General features: G+C 46.3%; 1 pseudogene across 1 annotated transcript; it reads left to right on the top strand.

Moving 5' to 3' along the window:
* Positions 1–371: 371 nt before the first annotated feature.
* LOC111162783 (UDP-N-acetylglucosamine--peptide N-acetylglucosaminyltransferase 110 kDa subunit pseudogene) lies at positions 372–16961 on the top strand (annotated as a pseudogene). Its single transcript, XR_016392561.1, has 4 exons — positions 372–377; positions 2923–6110; positions 12578–14144; positions 16754–16961. The product of XR_016392561.1 is annotated as a UDP-N-acetylglucosamine--peptide N-acetylglucosaminyltransferase 110 kDa subunit pseudogene (transcript).
* The last annotated feature ends 8421 nt before the right edge of the window (positions 16962–25382 follow it).

Below are 25382 nucleotides of genomic sequence, written 5' to 3'. Positions count from 1 at the left end.
ATTTTTGCATTTACATTAACTTATGTCCATAAATAACGAACTTTAACAATGAACAAAATCCATAATCCTGATAATGCTAAGAAAACTGGAAAGATACCTTTACCTTGAAAAGACAGGATAAAGAAGACAGCATAGAAATTTAGGGAGATTGCAGTTTGGGAAAAATCATATTAACATTTATTAGCTGCTACAGCTTTGAAATGTGATGATTTAAAGAAAGAAGTAGACTGTTGATTTCTAAAAGGTAATGTGTTGGCTGAAAGAGAAGAGAATCTTGTTGAGACCTAAAGTGTTCTTTTAAGGATATATTTCAATGTCATTTCAAAAAATAAACGCATTTCCCATAACAAAACAGTGAGGTTAATGGAATCATGCAGGTGAAAGCTTTTTGGCCCGAAGGAGTTCCATCCTTTGGAACAAAGTTTTATTGTTGAACACACCATGACCCAGGCCTGTGAGTGCCAGCACAGTGGCTGTTTTTACAAGATCTGGTACAATATTCACAGTGGTTCTGGCCTTAGCACTAGGCAAGGATCATTCTTTTTGTATCTTCCTGATTGCTTCCTCTACAGAAATGGGATAATCCCTCCTCTTCTAAACTGGAAAGTAGTTTCTTCCCTCAGTAAAACTAGTTTCTTCTCCAGGTTGAGCTTTTCCAACTCTTAGAGGTCTAAAATGAATGATAGGAAACATACTATATTTGCATCTATTTTTATTTAAGAGTTATCTAAGGAGATTTATCTAATTAAATAGGAATTTCCTAACAGATGCCAAAATAAACAATCAACAAGTTTTCTTTAAAGATCATATATATTATATAACAAGATCCACCTAAGAGTTCAAATATAAGTAGGTATACAATTCAACTATTTGAAGATCATTTTTCTTCTTACCACTGAAGCAATAAGCAGGTAGTAGTACAATTTGGGGAAAACAATATTTCTGGCTTTTGTTTATTTTAATTTGTGATATTCATGAGATCTTTTGTGAAGCCTTTGGGTATATAGTAAAATTAATGGGTTTTTAACTTTGTATCGACTCGTACTTTTGTAGGTTTTAAATTTTTCTTCTGGCTTTAATTTATGCTATCTCCTTTTACTTCTTCATTTAGAAATAATGTATTTTTCTCAGGATTGCAATCTCAGTGCAGTCCTCTACTTCTCTATTTGTTGGACGTTCTCTTAGACATCTACATTTTTATCTAGTTAGTACCTTTTTAGTTTTTTATACAATTGATAAGAACTCTTTAATCTTATGAATTCTTTATATTTTCTCTTTGGAGACAAGATTTATAGGGATTTCCTTGGGCTTAAACTAGAAAGAAAAACGAATTTGCATATGAAATGTTGAAGGCTTTGTTACAAAGTGGACTAACATTATATGTATGTTTGAAATAAACTGCTTCAACCGGAGCACCTAGCTGTTAACCTCCAGATTAATATCTATCATAAAATATGTGCGTGCTTCCAACACATGGCATTGCCTCCTATTACTGCATGTCCAGGAGAAATTGTTTTGTCTTGTAGCAAAAGACATTAGCTCTTTGCACATTTTTTTTTTTTTTTTAATGACAGCTATCCAAAAATCAAGTGTTCCCTTGTATGTGAGGACAGAAAAGGACAATTTTTAGACAGGTCTAATATCCAGTTGTACCTTTCAGTCACTTAGAGAGAAGGCTTAGACCCCCTGAAGCCCAAAGTCACAGGTTTTTTAGGATTATGGTGGTATATACCTCCAGTTTATAGAAAAAAAATGCATTGTAGAAAATCCAAGTTAAATTAGGACTAAAATCCAAGTTAAATCTAGAACTAAAGTTTTACTGCCCCAAATACTTGTAAACTCTAGGTTACTGCTCTGTTGTCCATTTCATCAGTTGCAGAATATTCAAGTTAGTCTTTCAGTGCTAACAAGAACATAAAAATGCATTATGTCTAAAAGCAGAACATGGTTGCCAAGGCAGATCTGCGCATTACCTGAGAGTTTGGGGGGCCACCCAAGCGGCATCTACTTGTTTGCTACTGACCTTCAGTTAGACTTGCTCAAGAATTGTTACAATGTAGTAACATACACCCTTATGTACTCTTGAGTTTATTGAAAACACACAGCAAATGTGCACACACACACACATACACACCAGCACACACCTACTCTAGAGCCTAGAATTTTAAGAGTCAGAACTTTTTGCTTGCTTCTGGATTAAGATGGACACTGTATTTCCTCAGCATGCTAATTAGAAACTCTATAAACAATTCAAAACCAGCTTAAAATTTTGTTTTACAAAAAAAAATTGATGTTAAATATTATCCTCAGAGAGTTCTACTCTGACTTTTCAAATTGTTTTTTTCTCCCTTCATGGGATAAACAGTTAGGGTTTCTTTTTCTTTGTTTTTGTATCTCTCATTGTAAAAAATTCTATCTTGAAAGCTGATTTATTATTTCTTCCTTAGCATGGATGACATGGAAACAAAGATGATATTTCATCAGTCTTGTTTTTATTTAAGTTGAAAGGTTATATATTTCTACTGTCTACTGCAATACTGCTAAATATTTTTATAGTGCTTGTAAATCTTATGACATTATTTTTTTAGTTTGTATTTAAGGCATTTACTCAGAAGGGACCATATGCCTCAGTTCATGTCACTCTATCATCAGTGTGTATGGTCACTCTATTTTCTAATACTTTTAAGATTGGTTTTGGCCCCGACGTTCCTCTGCCAGATTTATTTCCTTTATTTTCCCCTATATAGCACCATTTGTGCCATTTAATATGTAATCTCCCAACTCACCTTTATAGTTATTTTAAACATATGTATATATTTGAAATACCGAATTGTTTTGTATTTTCTAATTTTTGCAAAAGTAGTATCGACTACAAATCACATCCTATTCTTTTATTTTCTACTTTCATCTCTACACTTCCAGTGTCGAAGGCTGGACAGATCTGCCCACTTTAGTACTCTGGCAATTAAACAGAACCCTCTTCTGGCAGAAGCCTAGTCGAATTTGGGGAATGTGTACAAGGAAAGAGGGCAGTTGCAGGAAGCAATTGAGCATTACCGGCATGCATTACGTCTCAAACCAGATTTCATCGATGGTTATATTAACCTGGAAGCTGCTTTGGTAGCAGCAGGCGACATGGAAGGGGCAGTATAAGCTTACGTGTCTGCTGTTCAGTACAATCCTGATTTGTACTGTGTTCGCAGTGACCTGGGGAACCTGCTCAAAGCCCTGGGTCGCTTGGAAGGAGCCAAGGCATGTTATTTGAAAGCAATGGAGACGCAACCGAACTTTGCAGTAGCTTGGAGTAATCTTGGCTGTGTTTTCAATGCACAAGGGGAGATTTGGCTTGCAATTCATCACTTTGAAAAGGCTGTCACCCTTGACCCCAATTTTCTGGATGCTTATATCAATTTAGGAAATGTCTTGAAAGAGGCACGGATTTTTGACAGAGCTGTGGCAGCTTACCTTTGTGCCCTAAGCTTGAGTCCAAATCATGCAGTGGTACATGCCAACCTGGCTTGTGTACACTGCGAGCAAGGCCTGATAGATCTGGCAATAGACACCTATTGGTGAGCTATTAGATTGCAACCACATTTCCGTGATGCTTACTGCAACCTAGCCAACGCTCTGGAAGAGAAGGGCCGTGTTGCCCAAGCAGAAGATTGTTATAATACAGCTCTGCGGCTGTGCCCCACCCATGCAGACTCTCTAGCCAATATCAAAGGAGACCAGGGAAACATTGAAGAGGCAGTTCGCTTGTATTGTAAAGCATTAGAAGTCTTCCCAGAGTTTGCTGTTGCCCATTCAAATTTAGCAAGTGTATTGCAGCAGCAGGGGGCACTGCAGGAAGCTCGGATGCATTATAAGGAGGCTGTTCGAATCAGTCCTACCTTTGCTGACTCCTACTGTAATATGGGAAACACTCTAAAGGAGATGCAGGATGTTCAGGGAACCTTGCAGTGTTATACTCCTGCCATTCAGATTAACCCTGCATTTGCAGATGCCCACAGCAATCTGGCTTCCATTCACAAGGATTTAGGGAATATTCCAGAAGCAATTGCTTCTTATCGCACTGCTCTGAAGCTTGAACCTGACTTTCCTGACGCTTATTGTGATTTGGCTCATTGCCTGCAGATTGTCTGTGATTGGACAGACTATGATGAGCGAATGAAGAAGTTGGTCAGCATTGTGGCTGACCAGCTGGAGAAGAATAGGTTGCCTTCTGTGCAGCCTCATCATAGTATGCTGTATCCTCTTTCTCATGGCTTCAGGAAGGCTATTGCTGAGAGCCATGGGAAACTCTCCTTGGATGAGATCAGTGTCCTTCGTAAACCAACGTATGAACATCCAAAAGACTTGAAGCTCAGTGATGGTCGACTGCGTGTAGGATACGTGAGTTCTGACTTTGGGAATCATCCTACTTCTCATCTTATGCAGTCTATTCCAGGCACGCACAATCCTGATAAATTTGAGGTATTCTATTATGCCCTGAGCCCAGATGACGGCACAAACTTCCGAGCGAAGGTGATGGCAGAAGCCCATCATTTCATTGATCTTTCTCAGATTCCATGCAATGGGAAAGCAGCTGATCGCATCCATCAAGATGGTATACACATCCTTGTAAATATGAATGGTTATACCAGGGGTGCTCGAAATGAACTCTTTGCTCTCAGGCCAGCTCCTATTCAGGCAATGTGGCTGGGCTACCCTGGAACCAGTGGTGTGCTTTTCATGGATTATATCATCACTGATCAGGAAACTTCACCTGCTGAAGTTGCTGAGCAGTATTCTGAGAAACTGGCTTATATGCCCCATACTTTCTTTATTGGTGATCATGCCAATATGTTCCCTCACCTGAAGAAGAAAGCAGTCATCGATTTTAAGTCCAATGGGCACATTTATGATAATCGGATTGTGCTGAATGGCATCGACCTCAAAGCATTTCTTGATAGTCTCCCAGATGTGCAAATTGTCAAGATGAAATGTCCTGAGGGAGGAGACACCGCAGACAGCAGTAATACAGCTCTTAATATGCCTGTCATTCCTATGAATACTACTGCGGAGGCAGTTATTGAAATGATTAACAGAGGACAAATTCAGATAACAATTAATGGATTCAGTCTTAGCAATGGACTGGCAACTACCCAGATGAACATTAAGGCTGCCACTGGAGAGGAGGTTCCCCGTACCATTATTGTAACCACACGTTCTCAGTACGGGTTACCGGAAGATGCCATTGTGTACTGTAACTTTAATCAGTTATATAAAATTGACCCATCTACTTTGCAGATGTGGGCAAATATTCTGAAGCGTGTTCCGAATAGTGTACTGTGGCTGTTGCGTTTTCCAGCAGTAGGAGAACCTAATATTCAACAGTACGCACAAAATATGGGCCTTCCCCAGAACCGTATCATTTTTTCACCTGTTGCTCCTAAAGAGGAACATGTTCGGAGAGGCCAGCTGGCTGATGTCTGCTTGGACGCTCCACTCTGTAATGGACACACCACAGGGATGGATGTCCTTTGGTCAGGGACACCCATGGTGACTATGCCAGGAGAGACTCTTGCTTCCCGAGTTGCAGCTTCCCAGCTCACTTGTTTAGGCTGTCTTGAGCTTATTGCTAAAAATAGTCAAGAATATGAAGACATAGCTGTGAAACTGGGAACTGATCTAGAATACCTGAAGAAAATTCGTGGCAAAGTCTGGAAGCAGAGAACATCTAGCCCTCTGTTCAACACCAAACGATACACAATGGACCTAGAGCGGCTCTATCTACAGATGTGGGAGCATTACGCAGCTGGCAACAAACCTGATCACATGATTAAGCCTGTTGAAGTCACTGAGTCGGCCTAAATAATGACTGTGTGCACAGGAGAATTACCCTGTACCTGAGCCTCAACCTTCTGGGGGAAAGGCAACTACTTTCTCCTTATCTGTACAATACCATGTTGCAGATGGGTGACAGACAATGATAAGAAATAGCACAGCCAGACTTGCTTCCTGCATGATCATGATCACGATAGGGAGAGACACAAGAGATGGGAAACTGCTGCTCCACAAGGAGTCTCCATAGAATTTTGCAGCAGCCAGGTGTCTGGAAGGTCTGGAAGGTAAGTCTGGAAGGTCTGATCTCCCTTGGTCTTCCATGGGATGGATGGTTAGTGTGGAAGGGAGATAGAGATTGCCCAGCCGTTTTGTGATTATCATGGATTGATTGAGTCTTCTGGATTAATATTTTTCTTTATATTTTGGGTATTGGAGCTTTTAAAAATGTTTGGTTTCAGGTATTTTTATTCATGTGAAGTGTATATGATTCTCTTGAGATAAGGTTTTAAGCTAAAATATTCCTTGTTTTAGTTTCTGAACTCTACAGATAAATGGGGACTTTGCTGCTGTAGTCTTTTTATAGGTTTTATAAACCACTTGAGCCTACATCAGTCATTTTAGTTTGTGACATAATGTTTGGAACTATCAGTGCTTTGTTGGTTTATAGATGATGGCTTAAATTCTTTTCCTGGTCCGCTTCCTTCTTCCCTTTCCCCCACTTTAAAAATTCTCCTGTAACTTGGCTAACAAAAAACCAAGTCTGATTCAAAACCTCCCGGAGTGTGTCTGTTAGCTCGAAGGGACTGTCCCTACTTGTTCCCCTCCTTGTTCTATTCCATGGGAGATAAATCACCAGGGCCCAGAAATCAGAAAGAATGTAAAATGAGACAAGCAAAGCTGTCTCCCCCCTGCACATGCAGGTTATTTTTGATGCTTCTGGGTTTATGGGTTTTCTCCCAGGGAAGTTAACCTTGAGCCGAGACAGTCTGTAGATAATGTAAACCACCATCTGGCCACCTTCCTTTTTCTAGTCTATATAATCTACAACTGTAGCAGGAAGGTGTGAGTCTTCCTTTGGTTCCAGAGTGAAATGCGCGTTGGAGTTGGAGTTGGAAAAGAGGCCCACAACCAAGTGTTAGAGAAGGAAATGTGAAGTCATTAGTGAAAAACCAGGTTGAAGTTAAGGTGAAGAGGCATGAGGAAATGGTCAACTGTTACAGTATTACAGAGATCATCAAGAAGCATATCCATGAATGTGGTTTGTATTGCAATCTGCTGAAAAAGAGACAAGTATCCTGGCCTGGCCTTCATGGAGATTATATTTTATTGATTCTGATAATAGATTATTGTTGAAAAGGGCCTCCTATAAATTATAACCATGCAAAGGCAGCAAGATAATTTTTTTTCTTTATGTATGTGTTTCTCATTCCTACTCACTTCTCTCTTAGGGGAAGAGAAAATCACACAAAAAAATGTCAAGTCTCAGCTATTCCTTTTCAAAATAATTTTTTTCCAAATTCCAGTGGAGGCAATAGGTTAACTGTTAAGATTTGTAAGGCTCAAAAAGCTAGATTTTTACAAAGTGTACCCAAATTTTATTCTATAACTAATAGCTTTGGAAAGAATGTGTCATGATGCAAAGTTGGAAAAAGCTGGTTTTTCTTCCGTGAATGACTTCAGTGTGTTGGGAGAAGAGGCAGAGAAGAAATCAAAGTAATTAAACATGGGGTGAGTTTTCCTGATAGGGGACTCTAGTGCTTTAAAATAGACTAGATAACCCTAGGGATAAGCTGAGGGTAGAACAGACCAATGCCTCATTTCCAATCTGGTACCCTGGAAGAAAACAGTGTATTTCCTTTGAAGTCTTGAGAGGTTTCTCTTCTGCTTTGTTTTGTTTTTGGTTCATTTTGTAATCAACCTTATTAAGGTATCATTTACATACAATAAAATGCAGACATTTTTAGTCAATAGTTCAGTGACTTTTAATTAATGTATACATTTGTATAACTACCACCCCCATAAAGATAGATAACAATTCTAAAACCCTAGAAAGTTTCCTCCTAGGCTTTTGCAAAAGTATCCCCATCTCCCACCCCAAGGCAACCACGGATCTGTTTTTTATCTTTAGAGATGACTTTTGCCCAGTTTAGAATTTCATGTAAGTTGAATAACACAGTAGGTGCCCTTTTGATCTGGCTTCACTTGCTCAGCATATAGTTTTTGAGATTCATTCATGTTGGGATGTTTTAAACCAGGACTTTAGCCTGGGTGGCTGATGTTGTCTGAAGGCACTTATAGGTACATCTGAGTCTCTGGCATTGTCACTGTCTGTTCTTGGCTCCGTATTTTCAACTTTACTAAGCAGCACAAGGTTGAAGTAAGGAAGATCATTGTCAGTATAATGGAGGTGAAGTGGGTTCTGTTATATAATATTCTCAGCAAAAATTGACCTGCTTGGAATCATTGTGTTGATAATTGACAAGAATACTCTTCTTCCAAAAACCTTGGTACTATAAAACTTCTAAAGGACGCTGTCCTAGGACTCTTTTAGTTTTCATTTTTTGGGAAACATTTCTGGAAAATTCAAATGTTCACAACCTGAAAGAAGCAATTATCCACCTGAAGGCTGACTCTGCTAAAGTTGAGTTGTCCGACCTTTACATGCTGATAGAAGCCAAATAGCCTTGCAAAACAATGCTCTCTTATTGGATATAAGCATATAGATTGTTTAAGATGGACGTGTATATGCAGTAAAGTGAGAAAACAGAGAATCTTTGAGTTTCCCTTGCTGGTTTTTTTTTATTTTTTCATTTAAGTTTCTATAGCGTATGCTAATAATTCAGGGTAACCTCAGGTTAGTTTTAGTTCCACTCTTTACATAAATGTTGAAGTACTCCATACGCACCGTTTTCCTACCTTCCTTCTTCCATCTTTCCTTTCTCACTTCTTATAATCCATTATACTTAATCCTGCGTTTGCTGAGGTGGCACTTAGTGTAGGAAAATACTGTGAAATTTTGCTGTTCAGAATGCATGTTGACCAAATTCTATATTGAGAAAAGGCCTGAATTTACCCAGAGTAACCCTTTCTCAGCGTCTTTGAATAAAGGCCATAGAAAGTGGGCTCTATATAGTATCCTGACAGGTATGTAGAATTCATAGCAATTGCCCTCAAAGAGCTTACCTATCGTAGATGCATATGAATGCATTTAATGATTGCTTTATTGGCAGCAGTGCCATCATACACGGCCTGTTTGGTTTTATATCATTCTCATTACCTGCTGATTACCACTGTATACATTGCAAATGGCGTGGTTTCTATGGCTTGTGAACTTAACGGCCAAATAATATGTAATTTATTGCACACTTTAGTGTAGAAGATGGAGACTCCATAACTTTTCGTGTGTTCTTTGCCCCTTTGGAATGTATTACCCTGAGATCAGGCAAAGTAATAAATTTATTTCAAATGTGCGTGATAGCTAAACATCAATTAGGAATGGTGGGCAATATTTCTTCTTCCAGCAACATAACAGTGTTTAAAGACTAAGCCATTGAACGTGGAGTTACTGAACATGGGACTCAGTTCACTGGGATCCCTTCTTAGAAAAATAAAGCAAAACTTGAATTGGATTTGTGTGGCTTATTCAAGTAGTAACTTATCAGCTACATCTTGAACTTAATTTGTCACAAACATTTGGTATTTTATTAACTCTCTTCCCCTTCTTCCCCCGACTCTCACGAGAATGGATCATGAGTATCTTAAAACATACTAAGTCGTCTTCCATCCCTGTTACTCTAACTACAAGAGCACACTTTCCTTATCCAATGCAACTTACTGTCTTTTAGAGTAGCTGTGCTTTTAATTCTGTACAAAATTACAACCAGCAAAGAGAAACATTTTCAAGGAGCCACCACATTGTAGAGCTTTAGAAAGAAGACTTTAGAATTAAGGGCAAATATATCAATTTATAGCTAAAGCACCTGAGGCCTAAAGTAGGCAGGTTACCATCGAGGTCAGGTAAAGGGGTGGAAGATCAGGTTTCAAGCTGAGGAAGAGTCTAGAGGGACTCAATCTGAGCAGGTCAAAAACTGAAATGAGACGACGAATGTTCTGGGAAGGCTGGCATGTGGCCTCAAGTGTGGGATTCAGACACGGAGTGGGCCCGGGGGGAACTGAGCTTCTGCAGTAGGCAGAGAAGTCCACCTCCTCTCCGGAAAGTGCCGCTGACATCAGGGAGTTGAGGGGAAAGAGCAATGAGTTCCAGTCCACCTGAGAAAGCAGGCCAGTCTGATTAACTCTGAATTTAGGCTTATTTCAGATACTTCTTGAGAAAGAACTTGGACAAGAGCAAGTCCCACGCAGCCTCTTTTAAATCCATGCCCAGTATTTTCTGGTGGAGTTGCTTAAACCCTCCAAGTGACTCCAGCATTTTAATTTCACTCTGTAAATAATTCCGACAGTTGTATGATTGATTATTTAATGGGCAAATAAGTAGGGTCACAAAAGAGTGTGAATGTATTTTACAGAATGAGGATGGGCGGAGTGGAGCAGTCTGGAACAGCACACCAATAAAAAGGGATCTTGGTAAAGAAGAACGTCTATTAGAAATGGAGAGGAATTCGCAAGGAAATTAGTGCCTGACACCACGCCCTTCTCTCTGCATGTTTAGAAGCTAGTTTCTAATTTTATTTTCATAGGAGATGTCTCTGTGATGAATTGTCTTTTACCTCCACACTAGTTATCACATGGACATATTGTGAAGTTTGTGTGAGAGAAAGCAAGTATTAGAATTTCTCTTGCAAGCAGCCATAAGCACTGCCTGGAACAGTCTAGGACAGAAGGAGAAGGAAAGGAAGGTGGAAACAAAGGAGAAAGACAGCTGATGATGCTGGAGTCTCTCGCTGGGATTTGTGGTATCTCATTTTGAAACTAAGTACAGAAAGTCAGAACTTGACTGATTGTTTCTTGATCACGGTTTGTTTTCATTTTTGCTTTTTGCGTGCTCTCTCATCAGTTATTCCAGCCAGTGCCATGTCATTTTCAGTTTCAGTAAGTAAGCATGCCTGTCTTGTTTCCATTTGCATTATTCATGCAAACGTCGATTGAACTGATGACCCCGAGTTATCACGGAAACATTAAATACACCAGTGGATACATTTCTTAATTTTAGAAAAAAATTACTGAGTGAAGGTTAAAACAACTCCTCTTCATTTTGTCATTTTAAAAATACTTCTCCTAACATGCAATACCTCATTGCCTAACAATGCCAGATAAATGAAGAATTCCTATGTATTCCTGAATGCAGGCTAGTCTGTATATTTTTTGGCAGGTATGACCGTTACCGAGGGTAACGGCCTGGTTTGCTGGCCATGTCCTGTCTCCTAGAAAGTTGTACTTTCTGTTTTCTTTCAGTTGGTCCATTGGATATCAGAGGTGAATTTATAAAACTATACTTCCCTTTACACTTACTTTGTTTTGTTTTGTTTCCCTTGAAGTATAGTTGATTGACAATGTTGTGTTTCAGGTGTACAGCCAAGTGATTCAGATATATATATATTTCTTTTTCAGATCCTTTTCCTTTATAGGTTATTACAAGGTATTGAATATAGTTGCCTGCGCTATACAGCAGGACCTCGTAGTTTATCTACTTTATATATAGTATACCCTTACTTTCTGTGATCCACGCTGGTCAGACCACATAATTATTTTCACTTCTGATATAATTTTTTCCGGTCCAACCTCAAATCTTTGATAAGACGATATTTTAAAATAAGTTTAGCATGTGTGTGCTCTAAATCCAACAGTAGTTATTAGAGATATGATTTTGCACTAGGTATTCCTCCCTTTTTTGTTCTTGGCCAACCAATTGAAAATTAGTTTTTATTTTCTGGTTGATTTGCTAGATGTTTATGACTATAATAAAAGTCTTAAATTTTGTCTCATATCTTAAAACACAATCTGAATTAGCAATGGATATTGTGCCATACATAGGGGCTGTGATATAAATATAGTTTCTAACTTCAAAAACATATAACCTAGAAGGGAACACAGACACATATGCAGCAATTATGGTAACTGCATTTGTTTACTAAGTGAAATAGTACTGAGATGGATAAAGTGCTAGCGAGCCTTGAACAGGCAAATCAGCTGCAAAAATAGATGCGCAGTTCTTTAAAAATCTTTTTAACATTTTTCCAGGTACATGTAGAATATAACTTAGCATAAAAACGGTATGGGTTTGAGGATATGGGGAGGGGGAAGGTTAAGCTGTGACAAAGAGAGTGGCATGGACATATATACACTACCAAACGTAAAATAGATAGCTAGTGGGAAGCAGCCACTTAGCACAGGGAGATCAGTTCGGTGCTTTGTGACCACCTGGATGGGTGGGATAGGGAGGGTGGGAGGGAGACAAAAGAGGGAGGGGTTATGGGGATGTATGTATATGTATAGGTGATTCACTTTGTTATAAGGCAGAAACTAACACACCATTGTAAAGCAATTATACTCCAATAAAGACGTTAAAAATAAATAAATAAGTAAAAGAAGACTGACTCATCCAATTAAAAAAAAAAAGAAATTCTCTCATCCTGGATTCAAGAGAAGGGATGAAGTAAAAGGATGAGGAAGAACAAGAAGAGGAAATGTGAGCATGGAGAGGGTAGGAGGAAGAGCAGAAGGCAAATAAGTGTATGTGCTTCCCTTGCCATCCCTGACTTTTTTTTTTTTTTTTTTTTTTTTGGCGCTTCAGGAAAACCCAAAAGCCAGAGAAGAGCACAGAGGTGCTCACCACTGCATGTGAACAAAAAGGTGGAGAGAAGAGAATGGTGGTAATCTGCGCAGGCAACTGGAGGATGACCTGAGTGCATCTCGCCAGGGAACAGTCCCCGTTCCATAGAATCCCTGAAGATGCCAGGCTCTTATGTTTAGATGGGGGGCCGAAGGCGTCTGTGGAGTCATCACATACATCACTCCTGGAGGTGTTGTTCACATTGTGTTCTTTGTAAAGAGTGTCCCTGGTGAGGTTCAACATCTCCCTCTGCAGGACCCAGCCTTGCCCTCCCAACCCGCCAAGGTCAGCAGACAACATCCCCAGTTAATCACCAGGTGTAGTGAGATATCTGGAGTGGCCCTGGTACCCCCCAGTTCAGGCGTCCTGGGGAAAGGGTGAGGAGGACAGAGGAACCGGGGCTTCTTCTCATGCAAGCAGACAGCTCACCTGGCCCAGCGCTGCTGCATCCCTGTGGGCACACAGTAGCCCTGTCATCCGGTAGGGGACACTGCAGGATCCACACCTGGCTGGGATTTGCCCAACCCCTGGGGACCCCTCAGCCTCTGTGGAGCGCCACTGAAGGGCCTGGGTCACCTCATGGCACCATTTCTCAACCTGAGGTTCTATAGATTTTTCATAGATGTGTAAAAATTGAATACAACACACACACAAAATGAAGGCAATTCAAAGCAATGCTAATTTAGGATGAGTTAAAGGGCCAGGATTCCAAATTAATTATGACCTTAAAATTAGATAACAAATACATCTGGTTTTATTACATGCTGAAAAGCAGTGTCTTCTACAAACTTTTCATGTTGGGATACAGCAAAGCTATAGAATTTATGATTCTGTGACCACAGCATCAGGATATTTTTAAATTAAAAAGCACAGGCAAGTTTGGCTGGGGTGTTAAAGAAAGAAAAACAATTATTAGGGGAAAAGGGAACATTGCGGTTCTCTGCCCACTTCCACTGTGCTGGTCTCATGATGGGCCGTGTTGCGTGTGGGCTGGAGGGACAGGGTCACTACTCCCACCTGTGTCATCAGACCTCCCACTCCTCACAGCACCCAGGTGGGAGGGACCCACACTTTTCACCCTGGAGCCCCAGAGCCTCCCCTTTCCTCTGCATCACTTTCACTGTTCAGGGGACCAGTCGCTCGAACGCCGCCCGGCCAAATGCCCAGGTTAAATCGCCCCTGTAGGACAGGTCTCTCTGCTACCAGAACACACTTGGCAAAGAGCAGCAAACAGGCCCCAGTGCCCTGGGGATGTGAGCCCTGGGGATGTCAGGGCCCAAAGTCACTTGCAGGGTCTGAGTAGCCCCCTGGGTCCCACACACCGACCCCAGGGAGCCCACCTCCCCACTGACTCCAGTCCCTGCCTTTGTGTGGCAGGTTCTCGTCTGACACCTGTGAAGACTGTGACCTGGAGGCGTCAGCCTGAGACTCAGAGGGGATGGAGCTTGTGCAGCCTCTGGCAGCTTACATGAGACACGAGGCCAAGGAGGAGGGCCGCCTCTCTGCTCCGCCTCCGCTCCTGAGTCAGGTAGTGAGTGCCGGTTACTTCCTGTCGGAGCTGTACAGATTTAGCATAATTTTAGATATATGTCTTACTTTTAACAGTGAAAGGCTGTTACATCAAACAAAATTGATCTCCTCTTTTTTTTTTTAAACATTTCTATGTAAAATAACACACAAGTATAGAAAAGCACCCTCCGCAAAGGGAGGGCTCAGTGATTTACAATGGGCGCTGCACTCTGGGGAGCAGTAGTTCTTCCCTCTGTAAAAGCCCATATGCTTCAGAGAAGCTCCTCTCAGCTTCCTTACTCTGGCCCGACCTCCACAGCGGAAATCCCAAAGGGACTGGATTCTCCCAGCCCTCCAGCACCCTCCACTACTTTCTCATTGTGCTGCCACACTCATTTTGAGTTATTTGTGTGTAAATCACTGCACTTGGAAAATACATGGAGTAACTGACTTCATTCTTATAACCGAATAAGTTAGCACTTATTCTTCTCCCCTTCGACAGGGGGCGGCCAGGGTGCTGGGGACGTCCTGTATATTGAACTGGGTGTTGGTAACAGATGTGTTTATATTTACAAGAAACCATAAAGCTCTATGCTTAAGATCTGTGCCCTGTACAATACACCAAGTAAACTTCAATTAGAAAGAGATGCCAAAAAAATTTCCCCACAAAACAAACTTCAGGGCCAGGTGGCTTCCTCTGATTTCTACCAAACATTTAAGACAGAAACGATGCCCGTCTCCTACACACTCTTCCAGAGAACAGATACAGAGGGAACACACCCACACTGCTTTCATCGGACCAGGAGAATACTGATGTCATACCAGCAGTAGATATTACAGGACAGGAGAAATTCCAGGCTAAACACTTCTGAGTGTCGATGTCAAAATCCAAAAGCAAATATTAGCAGTCTAAACCTAGAGGTTTTCAGAAAGGAAGGAAACTGGGATTTCGTGGCGGTATTTCCAGTGGTTGATGTGGACAGGATCACTGGGTGTTTGGGCGCTGCCTGGGAACGTGGAGAGAAGGGACAATGCCATCGGGTTAGTGGAATGAACATTTGGTGACAGAGATTAGGAGGGCCTGGGTCATCCTCAGAGACAGTCCTGGGATGGGGTCTCTAGGCTGTGGCTATGGAGGGGTCCCTCTAGAAGGGCATGGGCCTCTCTCCTGTGCCACTGCAGGGTCTAGGGATGGATGAGGAGTTTGTAGGGGCTGGATTTTGATGAGGAAGGATGAGCAGGGAAGGTGCGCCCTCAGAGCCAGTGCAGCCACGGCCCCTCCCCAGCCAGGCCGTAGCCCAGGCTACTCAGACAGTTGCTCACATCAATAGTCAGGCGACAGTGGGGCACGCCAGCTTCACCCACTAAACCACCAAGCACAGCCCAGCAGGCCACTGTCCTGATTAATCAGCACTAACTGTGCATCCAGGGCTGGTTGTTGAAGACCAAGCTAATTTGTTAGAGACGTGCCATGTGGGCAACTGGCTTGGAGAGACCAGGGCTCTGAGCCACGTGGAGACAAGCCGACCACTGGTCAGACCACCAGGAGGCTCACCCAGTGTGTGAAGACGATGAGGGAGGAGGGACGTAGATGGGACCCCCTGATCCTTCAAGGGACCTTCTTTCAGGGATATTTAAGAGCTATGGGGTCAGGGATCAACATGTAAGGGAGGCAGCGGGTCAGGCATGGGCCCTCCTGTTGGCTCAGACCCCTCCTGTCCTTGGAGCAACCATGGGGCAGGCAGGAGGCTTGGGGGGATGGAGGGAGGGGAGCCCTGGGCTCAGGAGTCCAGAGCACTATCTAGAGCATTCCGGGGTTCAGGGATTTCTGTCCCAGGGAACCAACTACATTCCTGTCCCACATCCATCTGTCATCAGCTTTGCGACTCCGGGAAAGTCACTTAAAATCTCAACATTTTAGTGCCATGTACCATAAAATATGGTTCACAGCACCTGCCATGAGTTCCCCACGGGGCTGATGTGGGGATCACAGGAGATGATGACAGATATTCTTCACAAGCTCTAAAGCATCACACCCATAACCTTCCCCACTCCCCTGCCCTGTGGCATCCAGGTCCCCTCTCTGGAGGCAGCACTACCACATTTCTTGCTTATTCTTCCAGACATTTAATATTTGAACACTTAGGTAGCACTTATGAAGTAACCATCATTTTTCATCAGGGTCTACCTGATTTGCTGTATTAAGCTTCCTCATGTAATACTAATAAGTGGGCCCTATTAACATTTCCACTATCACAGAACAAGGAACTGAGGACAGAGGGTCTGCATAACTTTCCCAGGTTCATGTGGCTTCTGGTATGATTTGAATCCAGACCATCAGGCACCAGCCCCCACTTTGTCGGTCACTGTGCTGTGCTCCCTTTCTATATTATCTCACTAAATAAAGTCATGTCCCGTGCAGTCAGCCTGCTGGCTATTTTAAGTGCACACCACATTGCAACACCCTCTTCTCAGCCCAGCTTCGATTCACGTGACTCCCCTAGACTCCCCTAGGAGGCTGGTGAACAAAGAGAACAGACGTGTGACCTGGGAATGAATTGACACCTCTGCATGGTCTTCTCCCAGCAACATATCAATAGTTCTCTCAGGTTTTGTTGTGTTTTCCAGGATCATGACTCGGGTGCCAAGAAGAAAAGGAAGATTATAAAGGAATCAAACACAGGATGCACAAGAATATCATCTGTGATCAAGATAATCTGCTGGCCATCCGCAGCGGTGGTTCAGGCACATCAGAATCAGCATCTGGCCAAACAACAGGGTAGGGACCCAAATAGCACCCCCACTGACCACTCCATTGAAGGTACTGTGGAACTAATACCAGCAAGTAGATTCAGGAGCAATGGCTGTAGTTTGTACAGCAGAGCCTGGATCTGGCTGAGGGAGGATTGGGCAGGGAAGGTGCCCACTCAGAGCCCATTCAGCCACTGCCCGCTCTTAGCCAGGCCTTAGTCCAAGCTGCTCAGACGATTGGTCAGTTTCTAGTCAGTGAGACCCTGGGGGCCTGTAACCTTCATGTGTTAAGCCACCAAAACACCAGCCCAGTAGACCCTGTTCCCAGCTAATGAATATTAACTGCTCATCATCCGGGTTTGATCAGTTGAAGATGATGCTAATTCTCTGTGCAACTGTCATGTGGGCAGTTGGTTTGGAATGTCCTGGGTTTTGAGTCAGTTAGGGAGTCAAGTAGACTACTGGTCATTCAGGGTGGTCACCTGACCACCAGGAAGTCTCACTGCAAATCAGCTGCTAGAATCAAGTGCTGAGGGGGAAGGGAGGGGAGATGCACACATATTTGGTTACCCCGGTCCATCAGGCGGTCTGCATTTGGGGGAAAGACACTGTATTTGGGGTCAGGGATTGAAACGTAGAGCCAGGAAGTAGGTCCAGATTTGAGCCATTCTCTTGGGCCAGGCACCTCCTCCGAGTACCAGCTGTCTCCCTGCAGCATCCTTGGGGCAGGAGGATGTGGGAAAGGGAGTGAGGAGAGCTCTTGGTTTGTGTATCCAGGGCATGATCTCATGTCCATGTGTTCAGGAATCTCTGTCCCCCCCCTGCCTCAGACCCATCACTCATCAGTGTTGTGATTCTGGGCAAGTTACTCAATCTATCTAAATTTCAGTGCCCTGAACCATAAAATATGGGTCACAGCCCCTACTCTGTCCACCCCACAGTGCATCACAAGAAATAATATTCTTTCCATGAGCTCTAAAACTTCTTACTCGTGTCATCAATGTGAAAAAGTAGGCTCTATCCTCCTGTTTGTAGCCTCCTAGGTGCCCTTTCTAGAGACAACCTACTTATTCTTCCAGGCATTTAATACTTGAACATTTATGTAGGTAGCACTTATGAAGTACCCATCATTTTTCTTCAGGCTTTATATTTACTAATTTTTAGCCTCAGAACATAATACGAATAAGCAGATCCTACTAATATTTCCATATCACTGGCCAGGGAACTGAGAAACAGAAGGGCTAAGTAACTAACCTTCCCAAGTACACATGGCGTTCAGATAGTCTATCTATCTATCTATCTATCTATATCTATATGTCACATTTTCTTTATCCATTCACCTGTTGGACACTTAGTTGTTTCCTAGTCTTGCTTTGCCTTATTTATTTTATTTTTTTACACACACTGCATGACATGCGGGCCTTAATTCCCTGACCAGGGATCAAACCCATGCCCCCTGCAGTGGAAGTGTGGAGTCTTAACCACTGGACCACCAGGGAAGTCCCCCACTTTGCCTATTTTAGAATCAGATTATTTGTTTTTGTTTGTTTGTTTTTTGCTATGGAGTTGTTTGAATTCCTTATAGATTTTGGATATTAACCTCTTATCATACATGTGGTTTGCAAATATTTTTTCCCATTCCTAGGTTGCCTTTTCATTTTGTTGATTGTTTCTTTTGCTCTGCAGGAGCTTTTTAGTTTGATGTAGTCCCATTGGTTGCTTTTTGTTTTTGTTGCTTGTGGTTTTGTTGTCATACCCAAAAAATCATCACCAAGACCAATGTTAAGGAGCTTTCTCTTTATGTTCTCTTCTAGGAATTTTACAGTTTCAGGTCTTACATTTAAGTCTAATCCATTTCAAGTTAATTTTTACAAGTGGTGTAAGATAGGGGTCCACTTTCTTTGTTTTGCATGTGGGTATCCAGTTTTCCCAACACCATTTACTGAAGAGACTATCTTTTCCCTGTTGAGTATTCTTGGATCCCTGTCAGTTAGTTGCCTGTATGTGTGTGGATTTATTTCTCAGCTCTTCATTCTGTTGCATTGGTGTATGTGTCTGTTTTCATGCCAGTACCATACTATTTTGATTACTCTAGCTTTGTAGTATAATTTGAAATCAGGAAAAGTGTTGCCTCCAGCTTTGTTCTTCTTTCTCAGGATTGCTGTGGCTTTTGAAGTCCATTGCAGTTCCATACGAATTTTAGGATTGTTTTTCCTATTTATGTAAAAAATGTCATTGGAATTTTGATAGGGATTGCACTGGATCTGTAGATTGCTTTAGGTTGTATGGACATATACTCTCTGAGTGAGATGTGCATGTAAATGATTTGCCTAAGACTTATTAAAGCAAAACAAAAAAAGTCAAAGAAACTGCTACATTAGAAAATACTAAACGTGTAGAGTATGGGCGGCTGGTGTGTGCTCGGGATGACCCAGCCCCCTCCAGGCCAGAGAGGTGGGTGGGAAGCAGCAATTACAACAGACAAGGATGACCCTCCCTGTTTACCCCTCCCTCTGGGCCCATTTTATTCCGGGCTGCATCGATTAAACTCAAAACACACTTTTAAAATAGGGCCCTTGTAGCCATCTTGTTGTGCTACTCTTCACAACCCATGAGCAGGGTCACAGGAAACTGTAAACAGGTCTGGCTTTCCATGTTACCACTCATACAAGCCAGTGCTTTTCCACACTTGATCTACAGATCACAGACACGTGAGGATTATGCAAAAGAACAAGAACAAAGCTTTATTATAAGTTTCACATCGAAACAGGGTCCACACAAGGCCCAGCCTGGGAGGAGGTGGACACTGATGGCCTCGCCACAAAATTATTGGCTCAGGCCAATTTCCTCCTCTTAAACCCCAAGGTAATGAATCGCGACCTGGAGGAGAATGACTTGGTCAATGGCCCAGTGGTTTGTTGACCAGCCAATCCCTGGGCAGGTGATGAAGGGGCCCTAACAGCAAGGCTGCACCTTGCTGTGCTCACTGTGAGGCTGGTAGGAGTAGAGGACGAAACGGACACACCCCTAAAGTCAGCCTTGGCTGGGCATGGGCTGCGCCCTCCGCTGGAAGTAGGGGGGCCCTGCCTGGGTGCGCCCCCAGGGATGTGACTTAAGATGGAGGCAGTAGTGCCTCCAAACACAGGCTTCTTCTTACTGCTGGGTCCCGTGGTCACCATGGGGTGGCTCTGGTGAGGAGGGCCCCAGGAGTACAGCCCCACGCTGCCCCCATTGCTGTGTGTGGTGCTCGGGGGCCCCCTCGTTCTTGCTGTAACGCTGAGAGCTGCAAACATGCAGCTCAGATATCGGGCAGCCGCTCTGCTCCCAAAACCCAGCTGTGTGCTGGCATGGGTGCCCAGGGTGGAATTTGTGGATGAAGAACCCCCAGAAGATGCTTCTGCGGGGCTGCCTGAAGCTGGGGGGCCGGGAGCAGAGGCAAAGGCTGTAGCTTTCCGTTTCCTATGCTGGGGAGAGCTGCCACAGGCGGTGGTTCCTCGCTGCTGCCAATCAGGGCCCCCAGGGATGTGACTTAAGATGGGGGCAGTAGTGCCTCCAAACCCAGGCTTCTTCTTAGTGCTGGGTCCCGTGGTCACCATGGGGTGGCTCTGGTGAGGAGGGCCCCAGGAGTTCAGGCCCACGCTGCCCCCCCTGCTGTGTTTGGTGCTCGTGGGCCCCCTCGTTCTTGCTGTAACGCTGAGAGCTGCAAACATGCAGCTCGGATCTAGGGCAGTCTCTCTGCTCCGAAAACCCAGCTGTGTGCTGGCATGGGTGCCCACGGTGGAATTTGTGGATGATGAACCCCCAGAAGATGCTTGTGCGGGGCCGCCCGAAGCTGGGGGCGCGGGAGCAGAGGCAAAGGCTGGAGCTTTCCGTTTCCTATGCTGGGGAGAGCTGCCACAGGCGGTGGTTCCTCGCTGCTGCCAATCAGGGCCCCCAGGGATGTGACTTAAGATGGGGGCAGTAGTGCCTCCAAACCCAGGCTTCTTCTTAGTGCTGGGTCCCGTCGTCACCATGGGGTGGCTGTGGTGAGGAGGGCCCCAGGAGTTCCGGCCTACGCTGCCCCCATTGCTGTGTGTGGTGCTCGGGGGTCCCCTCGTTCCTTCTGTAATGCTGAGGGCTGCAAACATGCAGCTCAGATCTAGGATAGCAGCTGTGCTCGCAAAACCGAGCTGTGTGCTGGCATGGGTGCCCACGGTGGAATTTGTGGATGATGAACCCCCAGAAGATGCTTGTGCGGGGCCGCCTGAAGCTGGGGGGCCTGGAGCAGAGGCAAAGGCTGCAGCTTTCCGTTTCCTATGCTGGGGAGAGCTGCCACAGGCGGTGGTTCCTCGCTGCTGCCAATCAGGGCCCCCAGGGATGTGACTTAAGATGGGGGCAGTAGTGCCCCCAAACCCAGGCTTCTTCTTAGTGCTGGGTCCCGTGGTCACCATGGGGTGGCTCTGGTGAGGAGGGCCCCAGGAGTTCAGGCCCACGCTGCCCCCATTGCTGTGTGTGGTGCTCGGGAGTCCCCTCGTTCCTTCTGTAATGCTGAGGGTTGCAAACATGCAGTTCAGATCTAGGACAGCAGCTGTGCTCCCAAAACCCAGCTGTGTGCTGGCATGGGAGTCCACGGTGGAAGTTGTGGATGATGAACCCCCAGAAGATGCTTTTGCGGGGCCGCCCGAAGCTGGGGGGCCTGGAGCAGAGGCAAAGGCTGGAGCTTTCCGTTTCCTATGCTGCGGAGAGCTGCCACAGGCGGTGGTTCCTCGCTGCTGCCAATCAGGGCCCCCAGGGATGTGACTTAAGATGGGGGCAGTAGTGCCTCCAAACCCAGGCTTCTTCTTAGTGCTGGGTCCCGTGGTCACCATGGGGTGGGTCTGGTGAGGAGGGCCCCAGGAGTTCAGGCCCACGCTGCCCCCACTGCTGTGTGTGGTGCTCGGGGCCCCCTCGTTCTTGCTGTAACGCGGAGAGCTGCAAACATGCAGCTGAGATCTAGGACAGCCGCTCTGCTCCCAAAACCCAGCTGTATACCGGCATGGGTGCCCACAGTGGAACTTGTGGATGATAAACACGCAGAAAATGCTTGTGTGGGGCCGCCCAAAGCTGGGGGGCCTAAAGCAGAGGCAAAGGCTGGAGCTTTCCGTTTCCTATGCTGGGGAGAGCTGCCACAGGCGTTGGTTCCTCGCTGCTGCCAATCAGGGCCCCCAGGGATGTGACTTAAGATGGGGGCAGTAGTGCCTCCAAACCCAGGCTTCTTCTTAGTGCTGGGTCCCGTGGTCACCATGGGGTGGCTGTGGTGAGGAGGGCCCCAGGAGTTCAGGCCCACACTGCCCCCACTGCTGTGTGTGGTGCTCGGGGGCCCCCTCGTTCTTGCTGTAACGCTGAGAGCTGCAAACATGCAGCTGAGATCTCGGGCACCCGCTCTGCTCCCAAAACCCAGCTGTGTGCTGGCATGGGTGCCCACGGTGGAATTTGTGGATGATGAACCCCCAGAAGATGCTTGTGCGGGGCCGCCCGATGCTGGGGGGCCTGGATCAGAGGCAAAGGCTGCAGCTTTCCGTTTCCTATGCTGGAGAGAGCAGCCACAGGCGGTGGTTCCTCACTGCTGCCAATCAGGGCCCCCAGGGATGTGACTTAAGATGGGGGCAGTAGTGCCTCCAAACCCAGGCTTCTTCTTAGTGCTGGGTCCCGTGGTCACCATGGGGTGGCTCTGGTGAGGAGGGCCTCAGGAGTTCAGGCCCACGCTGCCCCCATTGCTGTGTGTGGTGCTCGGGAGTCCCCTCGTTCCTTCTGTAATGCTCAGGGCTGCAAACATGCAGCTCAGATCTAGAACAGCAGCTGTGCTCCCAATACGGAGTGTTGTGCTGGCATGGGTGCCCACAGTGGAATTTGTGGATGATGAACCCCCAGAAGATGCTTGTGTGGGGCCGCCCGAAGCTGGGGGGCCTGGAGCAGAGGCAAAGGCTGCAGCTTTCCGTTTCCTATGCTGGAGAGAGCTGCCACAGGCGGTGGTTCCTCACTGCTGCCAGTCAGGGCCCCCAGGGATGTGACTTAAGATGGGGGCAGTAGTGCCCCCAAACCCAGGCTTCTTCTTAGTGCTGGGTCCCGTGGTCACCATGGGGTGGCTCTGGTGAGGAGGGCCCCAGGAGTTAAGGCCCACGCTGCCCCCATTGCTGTGTGTGGTGCTCGGGAGTCCCCTCGTTCCTTCTGTAATGCTGAGGGTTGCAAACATGCAGTTCAGATCTAGGACAGCAGCTGTGCTCCCAAAACCCAGCTGTGTGCTGGCATGGGAGCCCACGGTGGAATTTGTGGATGATGAACCCCTAGAAGATGCTTTTGCGGGGCCGCCCGAAGCTGGGGGGCCTGGAGCAGAGGCAAAGGCTGGAGCTTTCCGTTTCCTATGCTGGGGAGAGCTGCCACAGGCGGTGGTTCCTCGCTGCTGCCAATCAGGGCCCCCAGGGATGTGACTTAAAATGGGGGCAGTAGTGCCTCCATACCCAGGCTTCTTCTTAGTGCTGGGTCCCGTGGTCACCATAGGGTGGCTCTGGTGAGGAGGGCACCAGGAGTTCAGGCTCACGCTGTCCCCATTGCTGTGTGTGGTGCTCGGGGGCCCCCTCGTTCTTGCTGTAACGCTGAGAGCTGCAAACATGCAGCTCAGATGTAGGGCAGCCGCTCTGCTCCCAAAACCCAGCTGTGTGCTGGCATGGCTGCCCACGGTGGAATTTGTGGATGATAAACCCCCAGAAAATGCTTGTGCGGGGCTGCCCAATGCTGGGGGGCCTGGAGCAGAGGCAAAGGCTGGAGCTTTCCGTTTCCTATGCTGGGGAGAGCTGCCACAGGCGGTGGTTCCTCGCTGCTGCCAATCAGGGCCCCCAGGGATGTGACTTAAGATGGGGACAGTAGTGCCTCCAAACCCAGGCTTCTTCTTAGTGCTGGGTCCCGTGGTCACCATGGGGTGGCTCTGGTGAGGAGGGCCCCAGGAGTTCAGGCCCACGCTGCCCCCACTGCTGTGTGTGGTGCTCGGGGCCCCCTCGTTCTTGCTGTAACGCGGAGAGCTGCAAACATGCAGCTGAGATCTAGGACAGCCGCTCTCCTCCCAAAACCCAGCTGTATACCGGCATGGGTGCCCACAGTGGAATTTGTGGATGATAAACACGCAGAAAATGCTTGTGTGGGGCCGCCCAAAGCTGGGGGGCCTGAAGCAGAGGCAAAGGCTGCAGCTTTCCGTTTCCTATGCTGGGGAGAGCTGCCACAGGCGTTGGTTCCTCGCTGCTGCCAATCAGGGCCCCCAGGGATGTGACTTAAGATGGGGGCAGTAGTGCCTCCAAACCCAGGCTTCTTAGTGCTGGGTCCCGTGGTCACCATGGGGTGGCTCTGGTGAGGCGGGCCCCAAGAGTTCAGGCCCACGCTGCCCCCATTGCTGTGTGTGGTGCTCAGGGGCCCCCTCGTTCTTGCTGTAACTCTGAGAGCTGCAAAGATGCAGCTCAGATCTAGGACAGCCGCTCTGCTCCCAAAACCGAGCTGTGTGCTGGCATGGGTGCCCACGGTGGAATTTGTGGATGATGAACCCCCAGAAGATGCTTGTGCGGGGCCGCCCGAATCTGGGGGGCCTGGAGCAGAGGCAAAGGCTGGAGCTTTCCGTTTCCTATGCTGGGGAGAGCTGCCACAGGCGGTGGTTCCTCGCTGCTGCCAATCAGGGCCCCCAGGGATGTGACTTAAGATGGGGGCAGTAGTGCCTCCAAACCCAGGCTTCTTCTTAGTGCTGGGTCCCGTGGTCACCATAGGGTGGCTCTGGTGAGGAGGGCCCCAGGAGTTCAGGCTCACGCTGCCCCCATTGCTCTGTGTGGTGCTCGGGGTCCCCCTCGTTCTTGCTGTAACGCTGAGAGCTGCAGACATGCAGCTCAGATCTCGGGCAGCCGCTCTGCTCCCAAAACCCAGCTGTGTGCTGGCATGGGTGCCCACAGTGGAATTTGTGGATGATGAACCCCCAGAAGATGCTTGTGCGGGGCCGCCCGAAGCTGGGGGGCCTGGATCAGAGGCAAAGGCTGCAGCTTTCCGTTTCCTATGCTGGAGAGAGCAGCCACAGGCGGTGGTTCCTCACTGCTGCCAATCAGGGCCCCCAGGGATGTGACTTAAGATGGGGGCAGTAGTGCCTCCAAACCCAGGCTTCTTCTTAGTGCTGGGTCCCGTGGTCACCATGGGGTGGCTCTGGTGAGGAGGGCCTCAGGAGTTCAGGCCCACGCTGCCCCCAATGCTGTGTGTGGTGCTCGGGAGTCCCCTCGTTCCTTCTGTAATGCTGAGGGTTGCAAACATGCAGTTCAGATCTAGGACAGCAGCTGTGCTCCCAAAACCCAGCTTGTGCTGGCATGGGCGCCCACGGTGGAATTTGTGGATGATGAACCCAAAGAAGATGCTTGTGCGGGGCCGCCCGAGGCTGGGGGGCCTGGAGCAGAGGCAAAGGCTGGAGCTTTCCGTTTCCTATGCTGGGGAGAGCTGCCACAGGCGGTGGTTCCTCACTGCTGCCAAT

The sequence above is a fragment of the Delphinapterus leucas genome, chromosome 3 (genome assembly GCF_059928025.1).
Source record: "Delphinapterus leucas isolate spDelLeu-1000000601 "Yukka" chromosome 3, BTC_Dleu_Yukka2, whole genome shotgun sequence".
NCBI lineage: Eukaryota > Metazoa > Chordata > Mammalia > Artiodactyla > Monodontidae > Delphinapterus > Delphinapterus leucas.
The sequence above is the reverse complement of the archived record's forward strand: the minus strand, read 5'-3'. Positions and strand labels throughout refer to the sequence as shown.